The 21,044-nt window shown below is 35.7% G+C and overlaps 1 protein-coding gene across 3 annotated transcripts in view; it reads right to left on the bottom strand.

Annotated features, from left to right (window-relative positions):
• The window catches only part of ZBTB41 (zinc finger and BTB domain containing 41), a 106,559-nt gene that overhangs the window by 54,060 nt on the left and 31,455 nt on the right, over positions 1–21,044 (bottom strand). For all 3 annotated transcript variants that reach the window (XM_045787738.2, XM_045787737.2, XM_045787740.2), the window contains one exon: positions 14,771–14,810. The gene's annotated coding sequence lies outside the window, so the exon portion shown is untranslated. The remainder of the gene's footprint in view (positions 1–14,770; positions 14,811–21,044) is intronic.

The raw sequence follows: 21,044 nt of genomic DNA, 5'->3' as shown, positions 1-21,044 counted from the left end.
GATCTTGCTATTTGCAACAACACGGATGAATCTAGAAAGTATAATGCTAAGTGAAGTAAGTCAGTCAGAGAAAGACAAATACAATATGATTTCACTTATATATGGAATTTAAGAAACAAAACAAATGTACAAAGAAAAAAAGAGACAAACAGACTCTTAACTACAGAGAATAAACTGATGGTTACCAGAGGGGAGGTGAGTAGGAGGATGGGTGAAATACATGAAGGGGATTAAGAGTACACTTATCATGATGAGCACTGAGAAATATATATAATTATTGGATCACTGTATTGTACACCTGAAACTAATATAACACTGTATGTTAACTGTAGTGGAATTAAAATTTAACAAAAACTGGAATTAACCCAAATGTACAACAACAGGTGACTTCATAAACCAGTTATAAATTCAAAATATAGACTACTATTACTTTACAATGAAAAAGATATCTATTGCTACAAATTAATGATAAAGGTAACATAGATGAGTCTGAAAACAACTACATTGAATAAAAGACAAGATGAATAGTCTATAGAATTCCATTTTTCAAAATTCTAGGAACTGCAAATTATAAAGACACAAAGCCAATCACTTTGTTGCTTGGTTACAGCAAATGGGGTCAGTTTGTGATAGATTAAAATAGACACAAAAGAAAGTTTTTGTTTATTATTTTGATTGCAGTGATGGTTTCACTGGTGTATACATCTGTAATAACTGATCAAATTATACACTTTAAATGCATGCAGAGTATTGCATGATAATTAATCCTAAATAAAGTCATTAAAAAACAAAGAATGTCACACAGACACATGAATAGAGACATACAAATAAGCAATAGAAAAACAGAAAGCCCAGAGATTCAAATTGACAGATGAATTTAGTATATAAAAAGGTAAAATTTCAAGTCTATGAAAAAAGATGGACTGTCAAGTAAATGAGAATAAAGAGGTGGGCATCGAAAATAAAAGTAAGTGTATATAAACATCTAAGCAGATCAAAATAAATTTCAAATGAATCAAAATTTTCAATGTAAAGATTGAAACCATAAAAGTACTACAACAAAACATAAACTTCTAATAACAGCAAAATGGGAAGGGTCACTCTAACCATGAATCAGAATTCAGAAGCAATTAAGGGATAAAATTATTAAATTAGCCATATAAACTTAAAAAATTTTTGCGTGGAGCTCAAACCAATTCTCCCGCTGTGAACAGCAAGGTCAAAATGCAGTTTTAATGAAAGCTTCTGTTTTGAATGCATGGGATAGCTACTGAAGTTGTGTGTAAGGAACTGTGAGGTCACAGTCTGCAAGAAAAAGAAGCTCAAAGAGATGATCCTGTTATATCGGGGAGTGTCTCCCTCTGAGCAGTTACTGATTGAAAAACAACTGAAAAGCTGGTAAGATGAGCAGAGCTTGACAAACTCATGAAGCAAGAAGATAAAAATTGAAATTTAAGGATCACCAAAAAATGAAGTGCCCTAATAAATACCCCATGTTTTTAGCTGGGACTCTAAAAAGCCTAACCTATGATAAAAAATGTACCCAAAATAGACAAAATCACAAGACTAAAGTCCTTCATATTTTTTATTCCTTACTTGAGAAAGGCAATCTGGAATTGTTTCTTCTCTCAGCCTAGCTGTTGGCCAGAAGCAAAACTAAATCTTATTTCAATGAAGATGACATCATCCAGACTCTTAACTTGTTAATTTTTAATATACAATATCCAGCATCAAATCAAACACATACACACAAATGGATGTTTCCAAGAAAGGAAGGAATAAAACAGACAAGTAGACAGAACAGTTCCACAGGAGATCAAGAAAATAATGGGTGAGAATTTCCCACTAATGAAAAAGATCAAGCCAGAGAGTCAAGAAACAATAGGAACTCATGCAGGATAAGTAAAAAAATAAAAAATAAAATTGGACGGCATCATATTGAAAGTCCTGAAAATCAGATAAGGAAAAAAAGAAATCTTAAAAGCATCTAGAACAACAACTACAAAAAAGGTATTGGTATTACAAGAGCAAAATTAGACCAAGAGCTGACTTCTTGATGGAAACCTTAGAATCCAAAAGACATCTTCATATCTTAATGACGCTAAAATAAAATAACTGCCAAGCTAGAATTATATAGCCAGTGAACAAATCCTCCAGATAAGAAGGGAAATAAAAACTGGTTGGAGTAAACCAATCTTGAGAGAATTCATTAGCTGCAGACTCATAGTTACGGAAATATCAAATGGAGACTTTTAGGCAAAGAAAAAAATTATCATAGAGGAAACAAAGTAATGAAGGAAAGAATAAAGAACAACCTGAGTAAATGTAAATAAATACTGACTCTGAAAACAATAATAATAATGATTTGGGATTAACAAAATAATATAAAAAGCAAGATACATTGAATGGAATTAAGAGATTCTCAAGTCCTGTGTTGTCCAGCATATGTTAAAAAGTTCTAATTTATATATAACTTTAATAACTCAAGGATGTTTGTTATGATCTCTGAGGTAACTACTAAAATCAATATTAAAAGGACATTTGATAAGCAAGCTAATAGAGGAGGGAAGTTGAACATTGAAAAAAGAATCCAGAAGCAGAAAAGAAAGGAGAGAAAAAGAAACAGAGCAGGTGCAAAAATAGAGAAATATAGTAAGATGGTAGATTTAAAACTAAATGTAATAATTAATTATTCAACTGTAAATTAACCAAATTATCCATTTAAAGACAATGATTGACAGATTGGATTTAAAAAAAAAAAAAGACCAAACCTTGCTACATGATGATTACTAGAGACAAATTTAAATATAAATTTAAAGAAAAGTCAAAAGTAAATATTTGGAAAATGATGCAAATGAATAAAAAATAAGGAAGGAAGGAAGGGAGAAAGAAAGAAAGAAAGAAAGGAAGGAAGAAAGAGAGAAAGAAAAAGAAAGAAAGGATTTTGTAAGACTTATGAATCAAAAATAAAGCACAATAATACAACTTTAGAAATGAGCATTGGATTTGAATAGACATTTCTGTAATGAAGGTAAAGGCCAAGAAACATATGAAAAGATGATCAACATCATAGTCTTTATGGAAATGCAAATCAAAACTACAATTAGGTACTTACCACTTCACACCCAATAAGATGGCCTTAATTAAAAAGACTGAACAACATACATTGGCAAAGATATGAAGTTGGAACACTCATACATTGCTGGTGGAAACATACAATGGGGCACCCACTTTGGAAAACATTCTCAAATGTCAGTTCCTCAAAGAGTTAAACATTAAGTTGCCATATGACTCAGCAGTTCCATTCATAGGAGAACTGAAAACTCATTTTCACAAAAAACTTGTACATGAATATTCATAGCAGCATTATTCATAGTAGCCAAAAAGTGGTAAAAACCCAATGTCTATTAGCTGATAAATGGATAAACACAATGTGGTATAGTCATACATTAAAGATTATTCTGTCATAAATAGGAATAAAGTACTGATACATGCTACAACATGGATGAACCTTGAAAAATTACACTAAGTGAAAGAAGTGGAACACAGATGAGCACATATTCCATGATTGTTTATATGAAATATACGATGGAGTTCACAAAGACAAAGATTAGTAGTTGTTAGGGGGTAAGGAGAGGGGCAAATGGGGAATGACTGCTAATGGGTACAGGTTTCTTTTCGGGGTGAAGAAACTATTCTAAAACTAGATTATGGTAATAGTTGTACAATTTTGCAAATGTCCTGAGACTCATTGAATTGTACACTTTAAAAGGGTAAACCTTATGGTGTATAAATTATATCTCAATAAAAATGGTACATTCATTTTTGTAATTGCAATAGCATGTAATAATTTTTATGTGTAAAAAAAAGTACTTTTTGTTTAGGTGGTATGGTCAAGTGTTTAGAAAAGAATTATACTGAGTGAAGACTGGAAGACATTGCACCAAAATATTCGTAGTAATCTTCTCTGAGTGGTGGGGTGATGTAAGATTTTCCTCTTTCTTTCTTTTTCTTTCTTTCTTTCTTTCTTTCTTTCTTTCTTTCTTTCTTTCTTTCTTTCAATTTATTTATTTATATGGGGGGGTGGAGGGCAGAGGGAGAGGGAGAGAGAGAATGTCAAGCAGACTCCCCACTGATCTTGGAGCCTGACCTGGGGCTTGATTCCATGGCCCTGAGATCATGACCTGAGCCAAAATCAAAAGTGCACTGGGTGTTATACACAACTAATGAATCATCGAACTTTACATCAAAAACCAGGGATGTACTGTATGGTGACTAACATAATATAATAAAAAAATATGATTATAAAAAAAAGATTGGACACTTAACCGACTGAGCCATGCAGGTGTCTCAGATTTCCTTTTTCTTTAATTAAAAAACAAAATACAAAAAAACCAAAAAAAACCATTTCACCTCTTCTTTGTAAACATGTGTTTTTATAATAGAAAAACAAATTTAAAAAACACCATAAAGAAAACGTGTCACATAATGTCATAGTACTCGTGGACTCATATAGACTTTAGACTCCAAAGTCAGAGCTTTGTCACATATGTTGGGCAAGGAATAAGAAAGGTTTGTCACCTTATCATGAAAACATCATGATTCTAAAAACTTCATGTAGTCTTAAGGAGTTCTCTGCTAAGTAGAGGGAAAAAGTTGTTTCCAACTTTATTGAGGTAGAACTGATAAATTGTAAGATTTAAAGTGTACAACATGATGATTTGATATACATGTACATTGTGGAAGGATTCCGATCATCGTTAATGAACACATCCATCATCTCATATATTTACTTTTTGTGTGAGAATATTTCAGTCCTACCCTTTTAGCAAATTTCAATTATTCAATACAGTGTTACCAACTATAGTCATCATGGTATAAATCAGATTCTCAGACCTTATTCATCTAATAACTGAAAATTTGTACCCTTTACTAATCTCTCCCTAATTCCCCTAACCTCTGAGCCCCTGGCAACCACTTTTCCACTCTCTGTTTCTATAACTTCAAGGGTTTTGTTTTTTTATTTGTTTGCTTGTTTGTTTTAGATACTGCAGGTAAGCCACAACATTCATTATCTGTCTTTTTCTGGCTCATTCAGTTAGCATAACACTCTCCATGTTGTTGCAAAGGGCAGGACTTCCTTTTTTTTTTAGGCTGAATTATATTCCATTCTCTCTATATATGATATATATATATTATATATATATAATGTTCTTTATGCATTCTTTTGTTTTCATACCTTGGCTATTGCAAATGATGCTGTAATAAACGTGGGAGTGCATTTGTTTCTTTGAGATAATGGTTTTATTTCCTTTGGATATATTCCCAGAATTGAGATTGCTAGATTATATGGTAGTTCTGTTGTGAATTTCTTAAGGAACCTCCATACTATTTTCTGTAGTGGCTGTACCTCTTTACATTTCCACCACTGTGCAAGTGTTTCCTTTTCTCCACATCCTAAGCAGCATTTACCTTTTATCTTTTTGATAATAAACATCCTAACAGGTATGAGGCAATATCTCATGATTTTGATTTGCCTTTCCCTAAGGATTAGTGATATTGAGCACCTTTTCATGTACTCATTGGCCATTTGTATATCTTCTTTGTAAAAATGTCTGTTTAGGTTCTTTGTCCATTTTTAAATTGGATTGCTTTTTGCTAGTGAGTTGTATTAGTTCCTTGAATACTTTGGATATTGACCCCTTATTGGATATGTGGTTTGCAAATACTTCTCCCTCTGAAGGTTGCCTTCTCATTTTGCTGAAAGTTTCCTTTGCTGTGTAGGAGCTTTTTAGTTTGATGTAGTCCCACTTGTTAATTTTTGTTTTTGTTGTCAAATGCAAAAAAAATCATTACCATGACTAATGTCAAAAAGCTTACCCTCTATATTTTCTTCTAGAAGTTTTATGGTTTCAGGTCTTACTATTCAAGTCTTTAATTCAAAATGGATTGAATTGATTTTTTTGTGGATGGTGAAAATTAGAGTCCAGTTTCATTCTTTTAGTGTGGTTTTCCCAAAACCATTATTGAAGAGACAATGCTTTCCCCATTGTATATTCTTGGCTCTTTTGTAAAAAATTAACTGACTATATACACATGGGTGTATTTCTGGCTTCCTTTTTCTGCTCCATTTATTTATGTGGCTGTTCTTATGCCAATACTAGACTATTTTGATTGGTGTAGCTTTATAACATAGCTTGAAATCAGTAAGTGTGATGCCTCCAGCTTTGTTTTTCTCAAGACTGCTTTGGCTACTTGTAGTGTTTGTGGCTCCATACAAATTTTAGGACTTTTTAAAAAAATTTCTGTGGAAAATGCTGTTGAAATGCTGATAGAATGCACTGAATCTATAGGTTGCTTTGCATAGTATGACCATTTTAACAATATTAATTTTTCAGCCCATGAACACAGAATATCTTTCCATTTGTTTGTGTACTCTTTACTTTTTTTCATCAAAGTCTTACAATGTTTCATGCACAGATCTTTCACCTCCTTGGCTAAATTTATGTTTAAGTATTTTATTCTTTTGATGCTATTATAAATCAAATTGTTTTTTACAATTTCTTCTTTTTTTAAAGTTTTACTTATTTATTTGAGAGAGAGAGAGAGAGAGAGATCATGAGTGGGGGAAGGGGCAAAGGGGAAGGAGAAGCAGACTCCCCGCTGAGCAGTATTCCTGGAATACATCCCACTTGATCATGACGTATGACCCTCTTAATGTACTGTTGAATTTGGTTTTTCAATATGTTGTTGAGAACTTTTGCATCTGTGTTCATCAGGGAAACATTAAACTTAAATTATATGTTAGGCCAGATGAAATTAACAGACATATACAGAATATTCCATCCAACAGCAACAGAATACATGTTTTTCTCAAGTACACATGGAACATTCTCCAGGACAGAGCCCATGTTAGCTTACAAAACAAGACTCAATAAATTTAAGAAGACTGAAGTCATATCAAGCATCTTTTCCAACCAAAATAATATGAAACTTGAAATCTATTACAAGAAAAAAATTGGGAAAAAACCCTATAAACACATGAAGGCTAAACAATATGTTGCCAAATAACCAATAAGTCAACAAAGAAATCAAAGGGGAAATAAAAAAATACCTGAGACAAATGAAAATGAGAATGCAATGTTCTAAAATCTATGGGATGTAGCAAAAGCAGTGCTAAGAGGGGAATTTATAGCAATCTAGACCTACTTCAGGAAACAAGAAAAATCTCAAACAAACAATGTAACCTTACCCCTAAGGGAACTAGAAAAAGAACAAAAAAGCCCAAAGTTAGTAGAAGGAAGGAGATATGAATGATCAGAGCAGATATAAATGAAATGGAGACTTACAACACACACACACACACACACACACACACACACACACACCCCAAAGATCAATGGAACTAAGAGTTTGTTCTTTGAAAAGAAAAACAAAATTGAGACACCTTTAGCAAGACTCATCAAGAAAAAAGGAGAGAGGGCCCAAACAAAATCAGAAATGAAAGAAAAGAAGTTACAACCAATACCACAGATATACAAAGAGACTATAATTGTATGTCAACAAATGGGACCGCCTAGAAAAAATGGATAATTCCTAGAAACATACAATCTTCTAAGACTGGGAAAGAAAGAAATAGAAAATCTGAACAGACTGCTTACTATTAATGAAATTGAACCAGCAATCAAAAAATTTCCCACAAACAAAAGCCCAGGACCAAATGGCTTCACAGATGAATTATACCAGACAACTAAATAAGAGTAATACTTACACTTCTCAAACTACTACAAAAAATTGAAGAGGAAGGAATATTTGGGAAAGAAAGACCAAAAGCAACAATGACTAGAAAGGAACAGAGAAAATCTCCAGAAACAATGACAAAACAAGTAATAACATGGCACTGAATTCATATCTATCAATAATTACTCTGAATGCAAATGTACTAAATGCTGCAATCAAAAGATACAGGTGTCAGAATGGATAAAAAAATAAGACCCATCTATATGCTGCCTACGAGAGACTCATTTTGATCTACAGACACCCGCAGATTGAAAGCGAGGGAATGGAGAACCATTTATCATGCCAATGGATATCAAAAGAAAGCTGAAGCAACCATACTTATATCAGACAAACTAGATTTTAAACCAAGGAGTGTAACAAGAGATGAAGAAGGGCACTATATTATAATAAACGGGTCTACCCCACAAGAAGATCTAACAATTATAAATATGCCTTCAAGTTGGGGGCATCCAAATATATAAAACAATTAATAGCAAACATAAAGGAACTCATTGATAATAATATAATAATAATAGAAGACCTTAACACCCTACTTACAGCAATAGACAGATCATCTAAGCATAAAATCAACAAGGAAACAATGGCTTTGAATGACACCCTGGACCAGATGGACTTAATAGATCTATTCAGAACATTTCATCCTAAAGCACAATACACTTTCGTTTTGAGTGTACATTCTCCAGAATAGATCATGTACTGGGTCACAAATCAGGCCCCCACAAATACAAGAAGATTGATATCATACCATGCATACTTTCCAACCACACACTATGAAACTTGAAGTCAACTGCAAGAAAAAATTTGGAAAGATCACAAATACACAGCAGTTAAAAAAAAAATCCTACTAAAGAATGAATGAGTTAACCAGAAAATTAAAGAAAAAAAGAAAAAATACATGGAAGAAAATGAAAATGAAAACACAATGGTCCAAAACCTTTGGAAAGAAGCAAAAGTTGTCATAAGAGGGAAGTACATAGCAATACAGGCCTACCTCAAGAAGCAAGAAAAGTCTCAAATACACAACCTAACTTACATTCAAAGGAGCTAGAAAAAGAACAAGAAATGAATCCTAAAGCCATCAGAAGAAGGGAAATAATAAAGAATAGAGCAGAAATGAATGCTGTAGAAGCAAATAACAACAACAAAACCAGAACAGATCAATGAAACTAGGAGCTGGTTCTTTGAAAGAATTAATAAAATTTATAAACCCCAAGCCAGACTTATCAAAAAGAAAAAAGACTCACATAAATAAAATCATGAATGAAAGAGGAGAGATTACAACCAACACCAAAGAAATAAAAACAATTAGGATATGAAAAATTATATGCCAACGAATTGGGCAATCTGGAAGAAATGAATAAATTCCTAGGAACATATAAACTAGCAAAACTGAAACAGGAAGAAAGAAAACTTGAACGGACTGATAACCAGCAAAGAAATTGAATCAGTAACCAAAAATCTCCCAACAAGTGAAAGTCCAGGGCCAGATGGTTGGTTCCCAGGGGAATTCTACCAAACATTTAAAGAAGAATTAATACCTATTCTTCTCAAACTGTTCCAAAAAATAGAAATGGAAAGAAAACTTCAAACTCATTCTACAAGACCAGCATTATCTTGATTCTAAAACCAGACAAAGACCCCACTAAAGAAGAGAATTACAGGCCAATATTCCTGATGAACATGGATGCCAAAATACTCAACAAGATCCTAGCCAATAGGATCCAACAGTACATTAAAATGATTATCCATCCTTTTTTCTGGGATGCAAGGGTGGTTCAACATTTACAAATCAATCAACATGATAGAGCACATTAATAAAAGAAAAGACAAGAACCATATGATCTTCTCAACTGATGCAGAAAAAACATTTGACAAAATACAGCATCCTTTCCTGATTAAAACTCCTCAGAATGTAGGGATAGAAGGAACATATCTCGGGGCGCCTGGGTGGCACAGCGGTTAAAGCGTCTGCCTTCGGCTCAGGGCGTGATCCCGGCATTATAGGATCAAGCCCCACGTCAGGCTCCTCGGCTATGAGCCTGCTTCTTCCTCTCCCACTCCCCCTGCTTGTGTTCCCTCTCTCGCTGGCTGTCTCTCTCTCTGTCAAATAAATAAATAAAATCTTTAAAAAAAAAAAAAAGAAGAAGGAACATATCTCAATATCATAAAAGCTATCTACTAAAAGCCCACAACAAATATCATTCTCAATGGGGAAAAACTGAGAGCTTTTCCCTTAAGGTAGGGAACATGACAGGGATGCCCACTCTCACCACTTTTGTTCAACATAGTATTAGAAGTCCTAGCCTCAGCAATCAGACAACAAAAAGAAATAAAATGCATTCAAATTGGTAAAGAAGAAGACAAACTCTCTCTCTTCACAGATGACATGATACTTTATGTGTCAAACCTAAAAGACTCCATCCCCAAATTACTAGAACTCATACAGCAATTCAGCAATGTGGCAGGATACAAAATCAATGCACAGAAATCAGTTGCATTTCTATACACTAACAATGTGACTGAAGAAAGAGAAATTAAAGAACCGATTCCATTTACAACAGCACCAAAAGCCTTAAGATACCTAGGAATAAACCTAACCAAAGAGGTGAAGGATATATACTCTAGAAACTACAGAACACTTATGAAAGAAATTGAGGAAGACACAAAGAGATGGAAAAACATTCCATGCTCATGGATTGGAAGAATAAATATTGTGAAAATGTCTATGCTGCCCAGAGCAATCTACACTTTCAATGCAATCCTTATCAAAATACCATCAAACAAACAACCCTAAAATTTGTATGGAACTAGAAAAGACCCAAAATTATAGGGGATTGTTAAAAAAGAAAACCAAAGCTGGGGGCATCACAATGCCTGACTTCAAGTTATACTACAAAGCTGTGATCATCAAGAAACCATGGTATTGGTACAAAAAAAAAGACACATAGATCAGTGGAACAGAATAGAGACTCCAGAAATGGACCCTCAACTCTATGGTCAACTAATCTTTGACAAGTCAGGGAAGAATATCCAATGGAAAAAAGACAGTCTTTTCAATAAATGGTGCTGGGAAAATTGGACAGCCACATGCAGAAGCATGAAACTGGATCATTCTCTTACATTATATACAAGGATAAACTCAAAATGGATGAAAGACCTAAATGAGACAGGAATCCATCAAAATCCTAGAGGAGAACATAGGCAGTAACTTCTTTGACATTGGCCACAGCGATCTCTTTCAAGACATGTCTCTAAAGGCAAGGGAAACAAAAGCAAAAATAAACTTTTGGGACTTCATCAAGATAAAAAGCTTTTGCACAGCAAAGGAAACAGTCAACAAAACTAAGAGGCAATCCATGGAATGGGAGAAGATATTTGCAAATGACAATTAAGATAAAGGGCTGGTATTCAAGATCTATAAAGAACTTCTCAAACTCAACACCCAAAAACCAAATAATCAAGTCAAAAAATGGGCAGAAGACATGAACAGACAGTTTTTCAAAGAAATCATACAAATGGCCAACAGACATGAAAAAATGGTCAACATCACTAGCCATCAGAGAAATACAAATCAAAACCACAATGATATACCACCTTACACCAGTCAGAATGGCAAAAATTAACAAGACAGGAAACAACAAGTGTTGGTGAGGATGTGGAGAAAGGGGAACCCTCTTACATTGTTGGTGGGAATGCAACCTGGTACAGCCACTCTGGAAAACAGTATGGAGGTTCCTCAAGATGTTAAGAATAGAGCTACCCTATGACCCAGCAATTGCACTGCTAGGTATTTACCCCAAAGATACAGATGTAGTGAAAAGAAGGGGCACATGCACCCCAATGTTCATAACAGCAATGTCCACGATAGTCAAACTGTGGAAGGAGCCAAGATGTCCTTCAACAGATGAATGGATAAAGAAGGTGTGGTTCATATATACAATGGAGTATTACTCAGCCATCAGAAAGGATGAATACCCACCATTTGCATTGACATGGATGGAACTGGAGGGGATTATGTTATGTGAAATAAGTCAAGCAGAGAAAGAGAATTATCATATGGTTTCACTCATATGTGGAACATAAGGAATAGTGTGGAGGACCACAAGGGAAAGAAGGGAAAACTGAATGGGAAGAAATCAGAGAGGGAGACAAACCATGAGAGACTCTGGACTCCGGGAACCAAACTGAAGGTTACAGAAAGGGAGGGGGGTGGGGAGATGGCGTAACCCAGTGATAGGTATTAAGGAGGGCACGTGTGGTGATGAGCACTGGGTGTTATGCGCAACTAATGAATCCTTGAAGACTACATCAAAAACTAATGATGTACTATATGCTGGCTAATTGAACATAATAATAAAAAAATAAAAATTGAATTTATTTAGGAAAAGATATTTTAAACACATACACACAAAATAAATAAATGTTGGATCACTATGTTGTAAACCTGAAACTAATAATATTGTATGTCAAATACACTTCAACAACAACAAAGGAAATTGGAAGGAGTATTCAGTGAAGAAGTTAGAGAAATGTATTTACCTAGCAGAAAGGCCAATGGAAAGTTTTGATATGCAGAGGAGTACAGGGTAGTTGGGGCATAAACAATAAGGTTAAAACTCATGTAGCTGATGATATTACAGAGGCCCAAGTGAGCTGAAAGTTGTTAGTAGAGAAAAGGGAAAAATAAAGGGTTTTGAAAAGTATTAAAAGTAAGTAGGACAAAATTAGCCAAAAAAAAAAAAAAAAAAAAGAGCGAGTGAGAGAGAGAAACTGTCATCGTTTTGAAATCAACCTAGTGTTTTTAAAATCTGACTCATATTTTAATTTGAAACTGGGTCACCAGTACAATATTTAGTATTTGCCAAATGCTTACCATGTACTGGATTCTGTGATTACAGCTTTAAATATATCCATTCTTTTGGTCTTCACAAAATCCTGTGGTGTAAGTAATCCACCATTTACAAGCTGTTTTGTTTCATTTCATTTCTGTACCTCATTTTCCTCATTTGTAAAACAGGGATCATTGTAATAGGACCTAAAGGAGCAGTTGCCTGAGACACTGAAATGTGTCTCGTGCAAGGTAGATGGTCCATAAAGCTGAACCATCATTATCATTACTGCTTTTTATACTATTATTACTGCAATGCCTATTTTTTTGCCATTTCACAGATGAGACGAGAAATTAAAAAAAGTTGCCCAACGTCGTGTCGCATGGCTTATTTGTAAACGAATACAATTTCAAATGAAATCTCCTCACACCTCTCTAACCTCTGCTAAAATATTTGAATGCCCTACCTTTGGTTTTAAGGTACACACCAAAATTCTGAACAAAACCTGTATAATCCAAACCCCACTTGTGCCTAAATCTCATGCCATGCTTCCCTCTGTCTGTGCTCCAGTCACAAGAGCCTTGGTTTACTCCTTGCAAATCAACTTAACATGTTCTCTCCTCTCGCTTGGTTTTTGTCCGTCGTCCATCTGTGGCACTCACAGTCTTACACATATTCATCCTTTTATGGACACAGGTGTGTATCTTCTGTAGGGAAGCTTTTGTTAATTTCTCTGACTAGGCTGATAACCTAGTCAATATGCTCTCATAAAACCACACACCTCTCCTTTGTAACATTTAACATAGCTACAATTTTAAGTTTATTGGTGTGTTTTTGGTTCATAGGTTTCCTCCACTAGACATGAGACCGTCTTCTTTCTTTGTTCTCTACTGTGGGTCAAAACTACTGTTTAACAAAGAGGGGTTGAAAAGGGAAAAAAAAAAGATAAGAAAAGAAAAAGAAAGACATGAATTGGAAGTAACAGAAAGAGACAAAAGGAAATAGTAACAGTTTAAAGAATAAAATCAGTACGATAACAGTTTAGGAAGTGGAAGTTAATATATTTTTAAAATAGATGAACAAAAAGTAATATTTAAGTATGATAAATTATAAATATTTACCAATAGGTAAAAGAGTGAAGTAAATAAAGAACTTAGAAGAAGGAGAAATAAGGTCTGGGACAAGTAACAACGAAACACTGAATTAGGATAAGGAAGGTGTTCAAGAGGAGTGAGAACAAACATTACCTGATAGGTAATGTCTCGGCTGCTTCCACACAGGGCCTTCAGAGATGAGACACGATCAAAGGAAAAGAAGGAAGAAGGGAAGAATTAGTCCATGGGCTATAAGAGCTTTAGGTAACAGAGATAAATACTGTGTTTGCTTTCTTTTCAGAGAAAGATTTAGGTTGATTTGTGAAGGACACCAAATGCTTGTTTGGCAGAGCAGTAACCCAGACAGAAAATGTTATTTTCTAGCATCATTCTCTGTAAGAAAGACACCTGTAAATCCTCTAAAGAGCATGTTAAGGTTAAAAGGTAGCCACAGTTGGATTATCAGGCTTTTGTTTTGCCTGGAGTGTTTAAGGCGTGTACGATGAAGGCTAGAGAAGAAATATGGAAAGAGAAGAAATTTTCCGAGGTCATGTTGCAATAGAGAGAGAAAAGCCAAAGAGGGAGGAATTTTTTTTTTTAAATTGAAGTATAGTTGACACACAATGTCACGTTAGTTTCAGGTGTACAACATAGTGATCGGATAAGTTAACAAGTACGCTATGCTCCCAAGTGTAGCTACCGTCTGTCACCGTACAACTCTCTTACAATACCATTGACTATATTCCCTTTTGTCCCATGACTTAATCAGTTCAATAAGTGGAAGCCTGTACCTCCCACTCCTCTTCTCGCATTTTGCCCATGTCTCACCCTCTTCCCACCCAAGAGGGAAGGGATTTCAAGGAGAGATGACCGTTAAGAAAAAGACCTCGGTTTTAGGTGATAACCTGTGGCTGATTTGATCGTGTGCCCCTGATCAATAAGCAACAGAAGAAGATAGTGCAAGGGGTCAATAACCACGGAATTGACATAGAATAGAGTGGAATGAGTTCAGTTTTGGAGTCAAACTGATCTGGGTTCAAAACATACCTCTTACATCCTGTTAGTGTCAGCTTTTATGCTTCTCAGACTAGAGTGAAAAACAGAGAGATGTAATCAGTCTTTCAGTCCTCCATAGAAACTAATAATTTTACTAACAGTAATTTATACTTTCTACATTGAAAAAAAAAACATTTTGAAGTAGGAAACACTTGCCTGATGATATGGTATATCTAAAATAATTCAGTTTTAAATACATAACCAAGGATAGTCTTCTAGAAAACATTTAATTTATGGTCCAATTTTATCTTTTACTTTTCTTTTTAAATTTTTCGACTTTTTTTACGTTTCCAACATTTAATGTACTATTTACACAACAGACTCTGAAACTCAGAGCAACTTCCTGGGGACCCAGAGGAAATGAATAGTGGTTGATATACATTACTGCAGGTCATAAAACATACTTGCATTAAAAGTTTTAGGTACAAACACATTTGAATAAACAAACCTGCAATGCAGAAACACACTAAATTTTAATGGATAAAGATTTTTTTCCACTGGAGGGTGCAATTTGTCAGTGTATCAAGATTTCCAGAGTTCCTTAAATGAGTGTACTTTATAAATAATATGAGAGAGCTGATTATTTCCAAGACACTAATGTAGAATGCTGAGTAGATTTCATGAAATTTTAAATACGTGAAATTTCACTAATAGGAATCTGGGCTTTATTCTACAATATACTTATGATTTAATTAGAATGAAATGATTTATTAGCTGAGTGTATTTCATTCTTTTATTCTCTTTTTTGGATACTATGCATGACTTTCTTGGTTATTAATACTGCAAAGTGTATGCTAATAATTCATAATAAAGAAAAATACAATCCTGCTTATATTATTATGAAGTTTTGCAGTTGTTTTCCACACAGTCTAAGTGTTCATTAAAATTCTCTACAAAATATAAATCACTTTCCCATTATTAGATTGTACACTCTGTAATAATGTGTGGTCTAAAATTAAATGTAAATTTAATAAACATACTTCTCACATAGTATATATACAAAAGTATATATATATACCTCACATAGTATAAGGCTATTAGGTAATGTGTGCCTTAGATATGATACTAATAAAATATGAATTATAATAACAGCCAATATTTATTGAACACCAGCTAGGTGTCAGGTTCTCTCTTAATTAACTTTCCATTTTTAACTTACTTAATTTTCACAACAACTTCAACAAATAGGCACCATTTCCCCCATTTCACAGATGAGGAATCTAAGGTATCGAGTGACTTGCCCAAGTTGATTCCATTAGTACCAGAACTCAGCATAGGCGGTCTAAATCCATGGCCCAGGCTTAATTACTGTGTAATAACTATGTGAAATTCATTGGTGCCAACCACAGCTGCTTAGATAGTAATGTCTTGATTTTTATTTTAGACACTTGCAGATAAGCACTTTCCATTCTGGGGTCAATATCTTAAAAATATCAATCCAATGTTGTGTTTCTTAACTTGGCCTAACCTGTTAGAACTCCTGTTAATCATGATTTAGATCAACGAGCTGGTGGTACACACCCTTAATCGCCTACCTCGGCAGCCCACCTTCCCTGTCAGTAACAGAAGAGCAGTATTGTGTTGGCACATGTCACTCAGAGTAAAAGACTGCATTGCCCAATCTCCTGCAGTCTCAGAGATGCATGGCTGCCCGACTAAGTGGGTAATGAAGTGTTATGTAAGTGTTGTGTAGGATTTCCAGGGAGTCTCCTTAGAAAATAAGGTCTGTGTCTTATAAGACTTACTCCTCCTCACTGTTTCCTACTGCCTGCAGTGCTGGCATGAAGAGCAGCTGGAGCATAAGCAGCCACTTTGGGCCTTGGGGCAAGATGAATGACAGAACAAGAAGGAAGGCATTCTGTTGCCTCTAAGCCTCTATTTTGAATTTTTCTGTTATATGCAACTGTATTTAATTATATTAACAGGTAATAGATTTTGATAGGGTTTAAGAATCCATTTTCTCTTTTAATCTTGTCAACACCAGACCCCTGACTTACTCAATAGATGTCATCAATTATCTTTTCAGACTATATTAGTTTTAAATATTTTATTAAGCTAGTAATATAGGTTTACTTATTTTTTTACACCATAATTTTCTTAAAGATCATTTCTACCTGTAGTTCAAAATTGATTGTACAAATTGTTCTACTCAGGTTAACAATTTGTGACCTGCTTTTAAGTTGTCAATTATTTAAAATATTTTATATTTCCCTTTTTTATAACCAGGAAGAATACTATGGTATACTTTTCTTGAGGTCAAATAAATTAAAAAGTATTTTATGAGATTAGTCATTTTCTATAAAGGAACCCATAAACTTTATCTTCTGGCATTTCCTCTTTGCTCAGACACAAGCCTATCTTCTGCTGTCCTCTCTTTAAACTTGCTGCCAGGGGCGCCTGGGTGGCTCAGTCGTTAAGTGTCTGTCTTCAGCTTAGGGCATGATCCCGGAGTTCTGGGATCAAGCCCCACGTCAGGCTCCTCCACTGGAGGCCTGCTTCTTCCTCTCCCACTCCCCCTGCTTGTGTTCCCTCTCTCGCTGGCTGTCTCTATTTCTGTCAAATGAATAAATAAAATCTTAAAAAAAAAAACAAAACTTGCTGCCTGACTCTTATTTAAGGGAAAAGAATAATGAGGTTTGTCTCAAGGTCCTCTCCTTGTGGTTTAATCAAAGTTTTGGGGGAAAAACCCATAAAAACCCCTCTAGATTAGATGACCAGAGGTCTATAGGAGTTATGAAGATTATACAGGTTTTAAGATTTTGCCATATGTAACAATAACAGTAGCAACATAGTATGCTTGTTAATAATACCATCTTACATCATTCATATTTATGTATTTGGCACAGCACTAAGTGATCTGTATGTAATGTCTTTTAATCTTCACAATACTCTGAGAGGTACTAATACTTTACCACTGATAGAACTGAATCAGAATGATACTAAATAACTTGCTCAAGATCACTCAGCTAAAGTGGAAATATTGAAACTTGAACCCATGCTTTTTGACCTTGCAATATTACTATAAACTATTAATACATTCCAGGGTGCCTGGGTGGCTCAGTTCGTTAAGCATCTGATTCTTGATTTCAGCTCGGGTCATGATCTCAGGGTCATGGGGTCAAGCCCAACATCAGGCTTCACACTCAGCACAGAATCTGCTTCAGATTCTTTCCCCTCCTCCCTCTCCCTCTGCCCCTCCCCCAGGTCATACTCTTTCTTTCTCATAAATAAATAAATAAACTCTTTTTAAAAAAAGTATTAATACATTCAGAGAATTGTTATGATTATTGCATTAAATTAGCTGAATCAAAATTACAATTGGAGAAATATAAAAACTATTAAATATAGTTTTTGATATATGCTTTTCAGATCCTCTTTCTTGGTATTAAAATGTAAATTTATGTACATCACCATTTGAATATTTATTACATTAATAATTTAACATTTTAAACTTTTTTCTTACTACATTAAATAATTTCCAAAAGAAAGAGTCATAGCTTTCTTTCAAATTCTTCATTTTTTTTTAAAGATTTTATTTATTTATTCGACAGAGATAGAGACAGCCAGAGAGAGAGGGAACACAAGCAGGGGGAGTGGGAGAGGAAGAAGCAGGCTCATAGTGGAAGAGCCTGATGTGGGGCTCGATCCCATAACGCCAGGATCACGCCCTGAGCCGAAGGCAGACGCTTAACCACTGTGCCACCCAGGCGCCCCTCAAATTCTTCATTTTTAAAATTTTTTCTATGACATCACCGTATAAGTCTTGGGAAAGAATCACCAGGTGGCAAATTACTCAGTTCGATAAGGTGCTGATAGTGTCTAGTTCTCTTTAGTTATAGTTGGCCCAATAGGTAAATAAAATTATCCACTTCCACATCTACCAAGAATACACAAAACAAATGATATGTAGAGCTGAAAAATCCTTTAAAATAAATTAAATATTCCCTGTATTTCTAGAGGGAAATAAGGTCCAGATTCAGCAAAAAACTTGACCAAGGTAATTACTCAAGCAAAAGTTAACAGTAAAATATAAAGACCATGTACTTCAGTGTCAGGAGATATTGGTCAAATCTTGGTTCTGCAATTCATTAACCAAGAAAACTTGGCTATGTTGCTGAACTGCTGGGAGGGATCAAGTTTTTAATGGAATTAGCTAATGATAATATCTTCTATAAAATTGTAGTGAAGATCAAATGATAAGATACAAATGGTAGTGTTTTGCAATCTAAGTATTATATAAATGTTGGCTGTTATTAATTGGGTTTTGCTTTCTATCATAGAGAATAGATACTATAAAATGTATACATCATCAGCAATTTAGAACTGGTTCCCATACCAAGGCAAACACCGAAGAGCTTCTTTAAAAATTTTTTGTAAAGAGTTGTAGACATTAGATTTCTCAGGGTGCTGGCAGAGTAGAAATATCCTAAGCTCACCTCATCCCATGGATACAACTAGATAACACCCAGGTTGGTGTAAATAACCCAGAAAAATGGCCAGAAGACTAGTAGAACAGACTCTCCATAGCTAAATGTAGAGAAGAGGCTACATTGAAGAGGGTAGGAAGGGTGGAGATACAATCTGGAGCTAAATGGACTCACGGGACTGTCTGAGGGAGGGACACTTCAGGCGTGCAGAGGGGAAAGGACCATACCCTGCACCAGGCCCCCCAGGCAGAGGGGACCCACACAAGGAAGATGAATCCCAGGACATTTGACTTTGAAAACCAGACGAGCATAATTTCATGAATTCTTACAATCAGTAAGGCTTAACATCTCGAACTTTAAAAATCAGTACGCTCAGCTCTGGGAGTGCTGGGAGGGCAAGAGGTAATGGAGTCCATGACCTTAAAGACACAGCACAACAAACAGCCCCATGGAAATATAGCATAGAAGCAGTAGTTTGAAAAACATCTGGTGTATACAGGGGATTTGTTTACTAACTTACTGTTTATCAGAGCATGTGCTGCAGGGCCAGGTATGATCGGGAGACTTCTCCAGGAACAAAGGAGTTGGTGGGTGCTATTTCCATTCCTCACCCACCAGCCTAGACAAACACCTGCAGAAACCAGCATGTTGCCAACATTCTTTACCTCACTTGCTAACAGTGCACCCCAGTCCTTCCCTGTGTTCTCTTGTGTACACATTCCTCCAGCCAGGCCTCAGATCCAGCTCTTCTCCAAGAGCATACCCATGCAAATGCAAACCTTGCTAACACCTCTCCCCCTGAACACTTCTGGGCATACCCCTGCTCCAACCCAGCTGGTGTTGGCAGGAGTTTTGGGCAGCTACAGGTCCCCTCCTACAGTGGAACTGTGCTGACCTTGCTGGTACTTCCTGTCTACCATGCTCTCCTGCAGACTTGCCCCCTCCACCCCTGAGGAAGGCGTTTCTAAAGTAGCTCCGGGTCCCATCCCACAGAGACCTGCTCAAATCTTGCTAACATCATGCCTCCTGCCCCCATGTTCTCCTGTGGACATATCTACTCCAGTACATCCTTGGACAGAGACCATCCAAAGAGGTGTCAGAAGCCTGGCAGTGTGCAAGCAGCCCTGACAGGGGCCAGCACCACGCCGGAGTGACTCCTGCTTTGGGGAGAGGGGGAGATAACCACACACACCCTATTTTCACTGCTGCCCTAGCAGTGGGTTGGGGGCAGACATCTGGTCTGTCTGCAGATCCTACCCACCAACAAAAGCTTTTCAGGGGACAAAATAGGGAAAGTACATGGCAGTTCAGTGCTCCTAGATCTCTGGAAAATGCCTGGTCTGACTCAAGTCAAGTTCAAGGTGGTTCCAGACTAGTCCTCTAATAACACAGGGACCAAACCCTGCTCACAATAGGCAAAGAGAGCCATTGCAGACAACTGGACTGAAGGCTAAAGTGGCTCAGCACATCACACACATGGGAGACACCCATGAAGGGTCAGATTCTGGTGAACAGGGGACACTGCACTGCAGGGCACTACAGAATCTCTTCTTCTTAAGACCACTACTTTCAAGACCAGGAGATGTAGCTGACTTTTGTAACACACAGAAACAGACACAGAGAGTTAGATAAAAAGACGAGACAGAGGAAAATGTCCCAAATGAAAGAACAGGACAAAGTCACAGCAAGAGAGCTAAACAAAACTAAAATAAGTAATATGCCCCATAGAAAATTTAAATTAATGATCTTAATATACTCAATGGACTTGAGAAAAGAGTGGAGAGCTTCAGTGACACTCTTAATAAAAAGATAGAAAACATAAAAAAGAACCAATCAGA

Source organism: Ursus americanus, chromosome 2 (genome assembly GCF_024610735.1).
Source record: "Ursus americanus isolate L20-20 chromosome 2, mUrsAme1.1.p, whole genome shotgun sequence".
In the NCBI taxonomy this organism is placed as follows: Eukaryota; Metazoa; Chordata; class Mammalia; order Carnivora; family Ursidae; genus Ursus; species Ursus americanus.
The sequence above is the reverse complement of the archived record's forward strand: the minus strand, read 5'-3'. Positions and strand labels throughout refer to the sequence as shown.